We start from the raw sequence: 13,635 nt of genomic DNA, 5'->3' as shown, positions 1-13,635 counted from the left end.
ATTCCAATTACAATCAGTCATTTTAAGTTACTCAATGGTCACTACGGGGGGCTCGTCACCCAGCGTAGGCCGACAGCTCGGGCATAGTGTCCCATTACCACCACCCTGGCTCATGAGATTTCTCCCACCTTAGGATGCTTAATGAAACCCATCGATCAGTGGTCATTGAGTAGGGAATCTCATGTCCTACATAACCTCCAATCGAGGGTTCATTCAATTCCACACTCCATCATGTTACATCCTAAGTATGGGTTCACATACACTAGAGGGTTTACCCACTAATAAGTGTAGTAAATATAGGTTCATAATGACTTACAACAATTCATATGAGAATATACTGCTATAGCATGACAGGCATATGTTAAGCATAATAATCAAAACAGGTCATGATGTGAACTATAAATCAAAATGAGAGCTATCATGTAGCAACTATCGCATGCAATCATGTTTTACAATTATCAATCGTAAATCATATATAAATCATATAAGAGATCGCATACTATGAATTAACAATTTTAACATTTGATAAAGACTATAACTTAAACCAATTTGGAAATGAAAAGCTTAAGGGGACAAATCATCACCTTATACTTTGAATCGCCTACCAGTGTTGCTAGGGAGTGCGTGTTTCCTTAGAATCAAACCCTATCATAAGTTATAAATTTATACAGTTATGTTCAAGCTTACAAACTATTTAGGGTTAAGGTCTCAACCTAAGGTTTAGATTACCTAGCCGGGTCGAACATCGATACATGTAAGATCCATATAACGTTAACCACACTCCACATGGAATATATGTATAGTGATCGAACCAGAGATCATGTGGGCCCCTCAGATTACTAGAAAAGTAGTACCCCATCCAAGTCGGTAAGTGGGATGGAAAACTTCGGCCAACTGGCGTGCAAGATTAGGATTTATTTGGTAATAATACTAATAAGAGAGGGGTTTTATAGCAATGGATGAAAAGATAGATATTTATATATTAAAATCAGGAAGTGAGAGCTAGACCTTTTAATGTGGCCAAAATGCAACCGATTTCAAGAGATCCGCACTGGAACTGGAATCGAAATTTTAAAACAGAAAACTGCATGAGGTGATCAAAACAGGAGAATTTAAATCCAACTAAATGGGAGAACGGCTAAATTCTAATAATGGTGGGAATTGGAGTTCAGATCTGGGGTTTTACCTGAATCTTTCAGCTTTCTCTTTCTCCCACGTTTCTTCTTTTCTTTCTGTCGTAGCTTATACTGGTGGGACGGGAGGTCTTTTGTAAACATGAGGACCCGTACGTATCCTTCACGCAACCGGATGATTGGCTAAACTTACACAGAACAATTGCCACTACCGGTTTTAATGGGAAATGGCTGTCCTTGTGTGGCTGGTGCGCACGTCACGAGTTGTATAGAGTCTTTCAATTTTTTTGAGGTTTTGGGTTTTGTCACGTAACTAACTGAATGGATGGTTCAGATCATCCTTAGGGACGATCGTGGTGGGCCACAACTCGTCCCAGTGGACGGTCGTCCGTGAATGCGGAAGGAAGAAAGGATTTCCTTCGCGTGAAATCTAGGCTAGCCTTAATTTTGGTGATCCTCGGGAGTGTACACATTATGTGTACACGCACCACCAATGTGTGGGGCCTTCAATGATGATTAGTGAGATCCATACCGTTTGTCATGTTTTATGGGTCTTATTTAGGCCATCTGACTATGGGTGGTGCAAGATCAAAACTCAAGTGGCCCATGCTAATGGGGTACACCCCAAATCTAAACTACATATCGTTACAATGACGATTTTCATGGGCATTGTTGTGGCATGCGAGAGAGTTTCTTTTCCAAATCGGTCCTTGAGTTAGCAGGGTCCACTGAGGGTAGGGATCATCCCATATGGAGTGGTGAGATCTATTGATGCTAATCCTAGTTGGAACGTGATTGATCTATTGATGCTAATCCTAGTTGGAACGTGATTGTTTTAGGAGGAAGAAACGAAGGCGGTTCGTTTTGAATTTGAATACGTACTTATTTCGGAAGGATTCTAGCTTGGAGAGTTGTGACTTACTGTAGCATTGAGTGGGGTCCACTTTAATGGCATTCCCATAGATCTAATCCGTTCATTAGTTTTGTAGGGTTGTTTTAGGCCAGGGGCCAAAATATGGTGGGAATCCATTGATCAGGTGACCCACACGCGAGGTAGGGAAGTGGGGTGAAACCCATCATTCTGCTCGGTTTAGTCGCTGTAACAACAGCTAGCTTGTGCGGAAAAATGCCAATCCTGTTTGATTAGGTGGGGTCCACTTGTGATGATCTTTCGGAGAATCCATGCCATTCACCACTCTTTACATGTCGTTGTGGCCCACAACCCCAAGTTTGAGTCAGATCCGCTTTCCAGGTGGGCCACACGATCCTTTGATGCATGAGGTATCATTCACCATTTAATCCCATCCTCCTTAGTACGTGGTTGCCATGCACTTGGTATTTACAAATTTGCCCCTTCCCCTTGCTGTATCTCCTGTCATCCGTTCCTCCTTACTGTGCTATCCAAAAGAAGTGAAACTTTACCAATCATTCTCATTTCTTAAGATCTCTCAACCGATTAAATTTGGGGCCCGATCTGTCAAGGATGGCCGAGATGCTCTTTTATTGGCTAACACTCTCCGAAATTAGAAACGGTATTTGTACACCTTTGATTAACGAGTTACCGGGTAGTTTCAACCTATGTCCTAAGATCTTTATGATGGTCGGTTCACTGCGATATTCATGTGGCCCGTTTGGCAGATCCAAACATGATGGATGGTCAGATGACTAGCTAAAAAATAGGGGACTTGGTGGTTAGCACCCTGACCATCTATGTAGGTGGATGTACGGTCAAATTCGTATACGAATGGTCATAAAGTGTGTTTTTGGAGTAATTAGGGATAGAACATGACTATCGTTAGGATCGAGTGACTTTCTCACACATGTAGGTTTCTCATATTGTAATTCTAATCGCAGGGTAAGTATATTCATATGGTGTGAACAAGATGAACGGATCAGAATCTTAATCTGATAAGTGTACGGACCGATGTAGAGGTCAAGTAGCTAATTTAATGTGATCTAAAGGCTGAAATTTGATGTGTACGGTTAATTTATAATAATTAAACCTGGTATAAAATTTCACATGAAACGGATCATGAGAACCATGTGAATTTGAATTCAAGGTATAGGTTGATGGCATTTTTGTAATTATTGTTGATCTAAGAGTTTTGTGAAATCTAATGATTCTACTTGGTTCTATGTCTATTTCTAAACAATTCTTACAAAATAACTTGCATCTAAATTATTATGGTTAAAGAGTTATTCACTGATTTAGTCGATGGAAGGTACATGCATCCGACCATATGAGCAACGGTCAGATGACTTGATTTAGGGATGAAGGTCATCCCCAGTGGTCAAATTCAAGTTTGAGGGTAGATGCAATGTGAGAATAGTTAAAATTGGTATCATACTCATATAGACTAAATTTATGGTAACACCCGAGGACTTTTAATACTTGGGTATTGAAAAGTTCGGGGTGTTACAGAGATCAATCCTGGTAAACAGGAGCAGTCAGAAGCATAGATATGTCCTCTGAATCAAATTTCTCGACAAATAATTTTAATCGATGTCCATTTACTTTAAACTCCTTGCCATTGTCGGGGTCTCTTATCTCAACAGCCCCATGAGGATACGCAGTGACCACAATGTAAGGGTCAGTCCAACGAGATCGAAGCTTACCTGGAAAGAGATGTAATCGAGAATTATATAAAAGGACTTTCTGACCAGGTGTGAATGATTTTCGTAGAATATGTTGGTCATGAAACGCCTTCATTCTGTCTTTGTAAATTCTTGAGTTCTCATACGCATCGTTCCGGATTTCCTCAAGTTCATTTAATTGAAGTTTACGTAGCGAGTTAGCGTTGTCCAGATTGAAATTCAGATTTTTGACCGCCCAGTACGCTCTATGTTCCAACTCCATAGGCAAGTGACAAGCTTTCCCATAAACAAGTCTAAAGGGAGACGTTCCAATAGTGATTTTAAAAGCAGTACGGTATGCCCATAAGGCATCGGTCAATCGAATTTACCAATCCTTACGATCAGGGTTAACCATTTTCTCTAGGATATGTTTGATCTCCCTATTGGATATCTCAGCTTGTCCACTTGTCTGTGGATGGTATGGGGTACTCACCTTACGAGAGATACCGTATTTCTTCATTAAGCTCTCGAATGGTCTATTACAAAAGTGTGAGCCCCCATCACTAATGATGGCTCGAGGCATCCCAAACCGCGAAAGGATGTTCTCTTTTAAGAATTTAATGACCGTGCGATGGTCATTATTTCGGCACGGAATTGCTTCGACCCATTTAGTGACATAATCTACGGCGAGCAAAATATACAAATTTCCAAATGATTGGGGGAATGGTCCCATGAAATCAATGCCCCAGCAGTTAAATGCTTCTATGATAAGGATGGGATTCAAAGGCATCATATTTCGATGGGACAATGCTTCCAATTTTTTACAACGCTCACAAGCCTTGCAAAACTCATGAGTGTCCCTAAACATAGTGGGTCAATAAAAGCCACACTATAAAATCTTGGTCGTGGTCTTTTTAGCAGAAAAGTGACCACCACAGGCCTGTGAGTGACAGAAGGAGATGACACTCTGATGCTCATCGTCTGGCACACATCTCCTTAGGATCTGGTCTGGGCAATATTTAAACAAATATGGATCGTCCCAGAAAAAGTTGCGCACCTCGGTAAAGAATTTGTTCTTATCTTGTGCAGTCCACTGCGTCGGTATGGAACCTGTGGCAAGATAATTAACAATATCAGCGAACCAAGGTGAATGAGAGACTCGAAACAGTTGTTCATCAGGGAACATGTCATTGATATGGGTCGCCTCAAGGGAATCAGAGGTATTAAGGTGAGAAAGGTGGTCGGCCACTACGTTCTCTACTCCCTTTTTATCTTTAATCTCTAAATCAAACTCTTGAAGTAGAAGGATCCATCGTATCAGGCAGGGCTTAGAATCATTCTTAGAAAGAAGATACTTAAGTGTCGCGTGATCTGTGTAGATAATGATCTTGGATCCGATCAAGTAGGACCTAAATTTATCCAAAGCGAACACTACGGCTAGGAGTTCCTTTTCCGTAGTCGAGTAGTTCACTTGGGCAGAATTTAAAGTTCTACTTGCGTAATGAATGCCGTAGGGCCTCTTATCTTTTCTCTGGCCTAGAACCGCTCCAAGAGCATAATCAGAAGCGTCGCACATAAGCTCAAAAGGATGGCTCCAATCGGGTGGCTGCATGATAGGTGCAGTGGTTAGCATGCCCTTAAGCTTGGTGAAGGCTTCCTGGCATTGCTCAGTCCACTCATATGGTGCATCCTTTTGCAGAAGATTACATAAGGGACGAGAAAGGAGACTAAAGTCCTTTATGAATCGTCCGTAAAACCCTGCGTGTCCTAAGAAGGATCGCACATCTCTGATGTTCTTGGGTGGAGGTAGGTTAGAGATAAGATCGATTTTTGCCTTATCCACCTCGATTCCTTTGGACGAGATAATATGTCCAAGGACAATTTCCTTATGAACCATAAAATGACACTTCTCCCAATTAAGTACCAAGTTCTTCTCTTCACATCTTTTCAGCACACATTTAAGACTCTTTAAGCACTCGCTGAAAGATGAACCAAAAACAGATAAATCGTCCATAAAGACCTCTAGATATTTTCCCACCATGTCAGAAAAGATACTCATCATACATCGCTGAAAGGTGGCAGGGGCATTACATAATCCGAATAGTATCCTTCTGTATGCAAAGGTGTCGTAGGGACATGTAAATGTAGTCTTTTCCTGGTCCTCAGGGGCGATTTCAATCTGATTGTAGCCCGAATACCCGTCAAGGAAACAGTAATAGGAATGACCAGCTAGCCTTTCCAAGATTTGATCAATGAAGGGCAAAGAAAAGTGGTCATTCCTCGTGACAGTATTCAGCTTCCTGTAGTCAATGCACATTCTCCAACCCGTAGTAACTCTAGTTGGCATGAGTTCATTATTAGCATTGACTACGATGGTGATCCCGGACTTCTTAGGAACCACCTGAGTTGGACTCACCCATTGACTATCGGATATGGGGTATATGATACCCACATCTAATAGTTTAAGAACCTCGGCCTTAACGACTTCCCTCATGTTTGGATTTAGTCTACGTTGTGATTGCCGAGCAGTCTTAACATTATCCTCAAGATAGATGCGGTGAGTACAAATCGAGGGATTGATTCCCTTGAGGTCCGCTATCGTCCATCCAAGGGCTCCCTTTATGCTCAATGAGAGTAGATATGAGCATACTCTCCTGTTCTTTCTCCAGGTGGGCAGAAATCACCACCGGGTATGTCTCATCTTGACCTAAATAGACATATTTCAAATCAGAGGGCAAAGGTTTTAGGTCAAGCTTTGGTGGCTTAAGGTTAGACGGTAGAGGCACTACATCAGTTTGGGGCAACTCTTCAAATTGTGGCCTCCACCGGTTAACTTCAAGTACTGGTACAGTATCAAGCAAGGCACACGTCTCCCTAATCATGTCATCATCAAAATCATGGGAGTGGGCCAGGCACGTCTCTAGAGGGTCAAAGGATAATGTCAAGGGTGTCGTATCTTCCACTAAAGAGTCAATCATGTTAATGTCGTGGAAATTGTCATCATCCTCTAAGTTTCTGCCGTTATTAAAAAAGATATTTGACTCCAATGTCATATTCCCAAAAGACATAGTCATGACACCATTCCTGCAATTGATAATTGCGTTTGAAGTGGCAAGGAATGGGCGACCAAGAATGACGGGGATCTGAGTGCTCATGTTATTGATGGGTTCGGTGTCCAGGATGATAAAATCTACAGGGTAGTAAAATCTATCAACTTGGACCAACACATCCTCAATTATCCCTCTTGGTACACGAACAGAGCGATCAGCAAGTTGTAGTGTGGTTAGGGTGGATTTTAATTCACCCAAACCTAACTATTTGTATACCGAGTAGGGAATCAGATTGACGCTCGCTCCTAAGTCAAGAAGTGCATGATCAATTCGATGGTCCCCGATTACACATGATATGGTTGGGCTACCGGGATCTTTGAATTTCTGTGGCACGTCTTGCTTTAGGATGGCACTCACTTTCTTGGTCAAGAAGATCTTCTTTTGAATACTCTGCCGTCGTTTGGTCGTGCATAAGTCTTTCAGGAATTTGGCATATGAAGGTATCTGTTTTACGACATCAAGTAGAGGAATGTTGACTTTCACTTGTTTCAACACCTCTAGGATATCCTGAGAGTTAGAGAGAGGTTTTGGTGCGACCAACCGTTGGGGAAATGGAGCAACTGGCTTTTCTAGAAGTTCTGGTTCTAATTTTTGTGGGGCCTCACTAGATCCATTATTGTTGTCCTCTTCTGGTTCTTGAAGCTTTTCGGGCCTAACCAGAAGGGTTTTATCAATGATCTTCCCACTCCTAAGATTGGTGATGGATTTAGCGTGCCCTATTTGATTTGAAGAGCTGGGACCACTTGTCTCGTATTGCGGTTTAGGATTGGGGAGCGGTTGTGCAGGAAGCATCCCCTTTTCTATAACCGTCATACGTGAATCCATCTTTTGCATAAAGTCTCGCATTGCATGGGTCAGCTCTTGCATGGAATTTTGAACCGGTTCTTCTTGAGGTTTCCCCTGGTTTAAATTTTGATTGAAGAAACTTTGAGGGGTAGCAGTTTGTCCATTTCTCCAACTAAGGTTTGGATGATTTTTCCAACCAGGATTATACGTATTAGAGGTTGGTCCATTGAAAGGTCTTTGATAATTATTTACGGCATTGGATTGTTCATTCAATACTTCTCGAAAGACGGGTATTGTAAGACAATTTTTAGTTGTATGAATGCTGCAATCACAGATGCCAAACACTTTCATTAATCTTATCCTTCTTTCCTTTCATGGCCTCAACTTTTCTTATGAGCGTAGTCACTTTACACTTGAGATCATCCTCTTCTTTCAAGAGATACAATCCACCTTTCTCCTTTAATTGAGTCGGCCTAAACGTAGTGTTCGACTTTGGGTAATAGTCTCATGATTGTGTTTTTTCAGCAAGATAATCGAGGTAATCCCATACCTCGTCAACATTTTTATTAATGAATTCTCCATTACACATTGTCTCGACCATTTGGTGCATGGAAGATGTCAGTCCATCGTAGAAAAAATTTGTAATGCGCCACGTTTCAAAACCGTGTTGTGGGCATGAACTGACCAAATCCTTGAACCTTTCCCAACATTGGTAAAATGTTTCATCCTCCTTTTGGGTGAAGTTCATGATTGCTTTTCTAAGGGTAATCGTTTTATGATGTGGAAAGAATTTCTTAATAAATTCCCTTTGCATATCATTCCATGTGCCAATGGATCTAGGACGCAGTGAATGTAATCACGTCTTAGCCTTCTCTTTTAAGGAAAAAGGAAAGAGTCTCAGCCTGACTGTGTCCTCAAACACATTTTGAAAATATAAAGTGGCTCTGATCTCATCAAACTCTTTCAAATGTAGATATGGTTCTTCAGATTCAAGCCCATGGAACTTAGGAAGGAGTTGGATAACCCCTGACTTGATGTCCATATGTTCTGTATTTTCAGGAAAAATCATGCATGAAGGCGTACTCACCCCCGCTGGTTGTAAGTAATCTCGTAAAGTACGTGGCGGGGGTGCTTGATACACCTCATTCTCATCATGAATGTCCTCCACCCTAGGTTGGGGTAAAAGAGGTTGGTTTTCAGCCATCACTTCAATTAACTCAGGGGATTTCGAGTGGTGTCTAGTCCTGCGATGGATAGTTAACCTCTCAACCAATCCTCCTTCAGTCAAAAGACATCGAGTGTTGTCACGAGCCCACTTGGGCATGAAACACTCGCAGCCCTCAATCAAACTCAAAACCTAATCCTAAGAAAGGAAAAGAAAATCTAAAAAGAAAGAGAGGGTTGGAAAGAAGTTACCAAATTGGAGTCCCTAAGTTAAAAACCTGCAAAATAAAACAAAATAAGCTAGATTCTAAAAAGAGAAGAAAAATCCTTTAAAAGAAAGATAGCAGTAAACTGATTTCTAAAAGAAAGAACTCCTAAAAGAAAGTGGAAATTTCTAAAATAAATTAGGAAAGTCCTAAACTAGAAAGTAAATTACTAAAAGGGATCTGAAAAATAGAAAGTAGAGAACGAACTCACCGAGTTAGAAATTTCTATCTTAAAGGCCTACAAAATAGGAAAGTTAGTTTCTAAACAAAAATTCTATAAGTAGAAAATTAGGACACAAACTTAGATTCTAAAAGAGTTAAAATTAAAAAGTTACTAAAAATAAAAAAAAATAGAAAGTTAATTTCTAAAAAAAGGAAATAACTAACCTAGTTTCTAAAAACAAAAGAGGAAAGTTTCTAAAAATAAACTATTTCCTAAAAATAGGAGAATACTAGAATTAGAAAATTTTCAAAATTTAAACCCTAATTTTAAAGGTAGAAAAAATAGAGAAATTGGGAAGGAATTACCAATTTAGAAACTTATGTCAGGATCCTACAAAACAGGAAAACAAGTTAGTTCTAGAAATCAAATAAAAATCTAAAACTAAAGTTAGTCAATTCTAATCTTAAACTAATTCTAAACCCAATTAATTTCAGAGAATCGCAACCGTCAGTCCCCGGCAACGGCGCCAAAAACTTGTTCACTCCCCAAGTGTAGAGTTGTGATGTAGTAATAAACTCGATGAGACCGAGGTCGAATCCCAAGGGACTGATACCTGTACGTAATCTGAAAATAACTAGAACTAGAACTAGAGAAAGATGAAATCTAAATCATGTGGATTTGAGGAATAATGATGAAATAGTAAACTAAAATATGTAGATTCAAAGGTAGGAAACTAGGGATTCAGAGGATCCACTTGTAGAGATCAGGGAGATCTTTATACCTGCTTCAAAAATCATGGAACTTAAACTGAACTTCCTCTGATATAATTTTAAATGGATGAAAAGTATATGAATTAGAATGGATTCCATCACTAAACCATGCCCAGGAGACAAAGTCAACAACAGAATTAAACTAATTACCAACCAATTAGATGATTATGAAGGTTAGGAAGGGTACCGCCATCCAACCATGCCCAGGAGGCGATGGCGAACAACAGGGCTTCCTGACGCCATAATAAAAATAAGGGAAAAGAAATACTCAAAGCTATTGCAAACCCAGTGTAATTTCAGTCACAACAGGCCATTAAAAACTACAAATATTCCCATAATAAAATTAAATCAAAAATTCCTTCAATCTAAACAAAAGGTACATGCATCAAGTCCTCCCATCACGCTACAAGCTTCACCTCTTAGCCCTAGCTAAGAGGTTTAGCCGATCAGAGACATGATTAGGCTAGATTCCAAATAAAAGGAAAAAGAAAAGGAAAAGACAAAAAAACCAGATATCTCTCTCTGCCTCTGCTCACGTCCAGCCCTACGTCCACCTCCTCCTCCTCACTTCTTTCTCTCTCCTTCTTATAGGTATTGCAATCGGTTGGAGTCGGAAAACTTCATGCGGAAGTCTTCCTTACGCAGCAACAGGCGGTGAAGGGAATCCCATGCGCAACGCAGTCAGTAAGTTACGCAGCAGCCAGCGGAAAATGCAAACTCATTGCGTTTGGTTTGAATTTTCAGGATGGTGGTCATCCCATCTTCCATTCTGACTTCATCGTTGGGGTCAGGACCACCTGATCGAGCGTGTGGATGGTCCGGATCATGGATCCGACCGTGCCCTTGATCACAGAACGGCCCACAGCGTCCGGTTTTCACGAACGCAGGGCCTACGAAAAACAGAGCACGCTGATGTGTTCGGTGGGCCCCACAGAGATGTTTTTGGAAGAATCGACCCCGTTCATTGTATTCAGCTCGAAAAATTAGATGAAAACGGATAGTTTTTTACTTGATTTGGTGTGGCATACTGAGCTTTTTAGACCACCGTCCGAATTGCGTTTGAACAATGAAAAATCGATCTACGCAATATTTTGAAATTATACCACCTAGGAATGGGATTTTTCCGCCCCACGGGACGAATGGATAGTCCAGATCATTGATACGGGTGATGGGTGGGGCCCACTACATAAAAAACGGATGGACAGTTCCGTCCGCTGTCTCCGTGTGCGAGATGGATCGGGTCAGCGGCGCTGACCGATTGTCTCGATTCAGTGCACATCGAGTGCACTTGTGCACTGTGCACTGGCGATGTCAATGGGGTCCACTTGTGATGTATCTATATAATCCTCTCCGTCCATCTTCTTTCGCTTTTAATTTAAGACATTGAGTCCAAAACTGAAGCGCATCCAGAGATTAGGTGGGCCCCATATCACTGTTTTGGTGACTGATCTATCAGTTGTGCCACTTCCAGAGGCATCCAATGACTGAAATTTTACGTGTATGGTTAATTTATGGCCCTCAAGCCATGTATGAATTTTTGAGCCAAACAGATGATGAAAACCCAGTGATCTTGCATTTTGGCTGACTTTTAAGCCGCTTGAGCTTCAGTTTCTCAATTTTTGCGGACCCCTGGTGTGAAATTCCATTGATCTTGGTCCCCTGGAGTCCGTCCCTTGCCCTTGGTATCATCAGCACGTTAAATCTACGCTTTATCATCATTTTTTTCAGTCTAAGCTCGTAAGTACACTCTGCATCACAAACACGATTAAATCAGCCATTAAATAGTATTATGCCTATAGATCCAGGTAATAACTGGGGTCTAATATGCAATATTTGACCCTCAATAAGACAACTGTTAACAGTGCGTCTCCCCAGAATGTGATAGAGAGATTAACTTGTGCCATCTTCGATCTAACCATGTCCAATAGTGTCAAATTCCTTCTCTCTGCAACACCATTTTGTTGTGAAGTGTAAGTCATTGTATACTGCCGAATAATGCCAACATTTTCATAATATGATTTGAATGTTTCAGATGTATACTAGTCACTTCTATCAGATCGAAGAATTTTAATCTTTTTCTCAAGCTGATTTTCTACCTCAACTTTATATTTAAGAAAACAATCAAAAGCTTCAGATTTATGTAAAATGAGATGCACATATCCATAATGCGAGTAATCGTCAATGAAAGTGACAAAGTATTGACATCCATTTCTAGCATGTACATTGAAGGATCCACAGATATCTGAATGGATTATCTATAGTGGGCCCTTGGACATAGCTGCTTTAGGAAATGGTTTCTTCGAAGTTTTTCCAAATATACAATATTCACAAAATGGCAAATCAACTTTGGATAAGGAGTCTAACAGACCAGAACGTACTAGTCTTGTCATACAATCCTTTCTGATGTGACCTAACCTCACGTGCCATTTTAAAGATTCAGATACTACATTTCATTCGACATAGCAGATAAAGTAAGAGGAACATTATTACTATCTATATCCAGAATAAATAAATCTGAAATTAAATTTTCTCATGTGAAGATGAGGTTATTTAGTCTCAAAAAAACTTGTGTCCCGGAAAAATGAATATCAAAACCATCAAATAATAACCTATAAAAAGAAATTAAATTTCGACGCATGCCCGGTGCATAAAGAGTATCACGGAGGATTATTGTTAGCCCTATTCGCGTACGGAGATGGTAAACGTTAATCCCTAGTACGTCTTCAACGGTGTTATTTTCCATATATACCTTGTAACTTCCCTTGGCTACATGTCAAAATTCATCGAGTCTTCGACGACTTCGTGTCATGTGCTTTGTTATGCCTGAATTCAAAATCCACTCGTTAAATATATTATCAACGAAAAGGATTTCACAACCAACGCTTACGAACAAAGTATCTAGTGACTTAACAATTACCGTCTTTTTATGGGCATACTACTAGGCATAATAGTCAGAATTTCTTTAGACAAAGCATATTATGTTAGTCTTTTTCTGTTTCTTCTTTCCATTCCCCTTCTTGAGATTTGGAAGAGGTGTTGCAGACTTCTGTTCATGATCATTCTTTTCGCCTTCTTGTGAACTTTGAACCATTTCTTATTAGCTTTCCACTTATGGGTCTCTACTGTAAAGGCTTTGGCCGAACCTAGGTAAATTGCATTCATTTTAATCTCTCATACCAAATGGTCATAAAAGTCTTTGAACGTAGTGATAGAATCAGTATGGTTCAGATTCTTTTGATTGGGGCCCAAGATTCAGGCAAGGAACAGTACATTGTTATTATCTTTTGATTTTCAGTCAATTCACACCAAACATTCTTGAGGGCACCTATCATCTGCTCCATCTTACGGATATGATCTTTGATGGAGCATCTGACTGGCATCCTATACTCTTGAAATTCTAATTTCATTGCCCGAACTTTTGCATCTGACTTCTACGCATAAGCATTTGTCAGTGCTTCTCAGATTCCTTTAGCGGTGTCATGCACTTCATACGTTAGTATGAGTACTTTATGCATAGTGCTAATTAGGACATTAGGAGCAGAACGATTCTATTTACACCACTTATAATAGTGGTTCATTGCAGCCCTATGTTTTCCTAAATTTTCGTTCTCAACCAATATAGGTTCCTCTTGAACCTCATCGAGTGTATGCGATATGTCGTCCTCGTCA

The 13,635-nt window shown here is 40.3% G+C and overlaps 1 non-coding gene across 1 annotated transcript; it reads left to right on the top strand.

Moving 5' to 3' along the window:
* Nucleotides 1-8,262: 8,262 nt before the first annotated feature.
* LOC131252322 (small nucleolar RNA R71) lies at nt 8,263-8,369 on the top strand. The gene has a single exon (XR_009174350.1). It is a non-coding gene; the product is annotated as a small nucleolar RNA R71 (small nucleolar RNA).
* Nucleotides 8,370-13,635: the final 5,266 nt, after the last annotated feature.

The sequence above is a fragment of the Magnolia sinica genome, chromosome 7 (genome assembly GCF_029962835.1).
Source record: "Magnolia sinica isolate HGM2019 chromosome 7, MsV1, whole genome shotgun sequence".
Lineage (NCBI taxonomy): Eukaryota > Viridiplantae > Streptophyta > Magnoliopsida > Magnoliales > Magnoliaceae > Magnolia > Magnolia sinica.
Note: the sequence above shows the minus strand (reverse complement) of the source record. Positions and strands in the feature narration are given on the sequence as shown.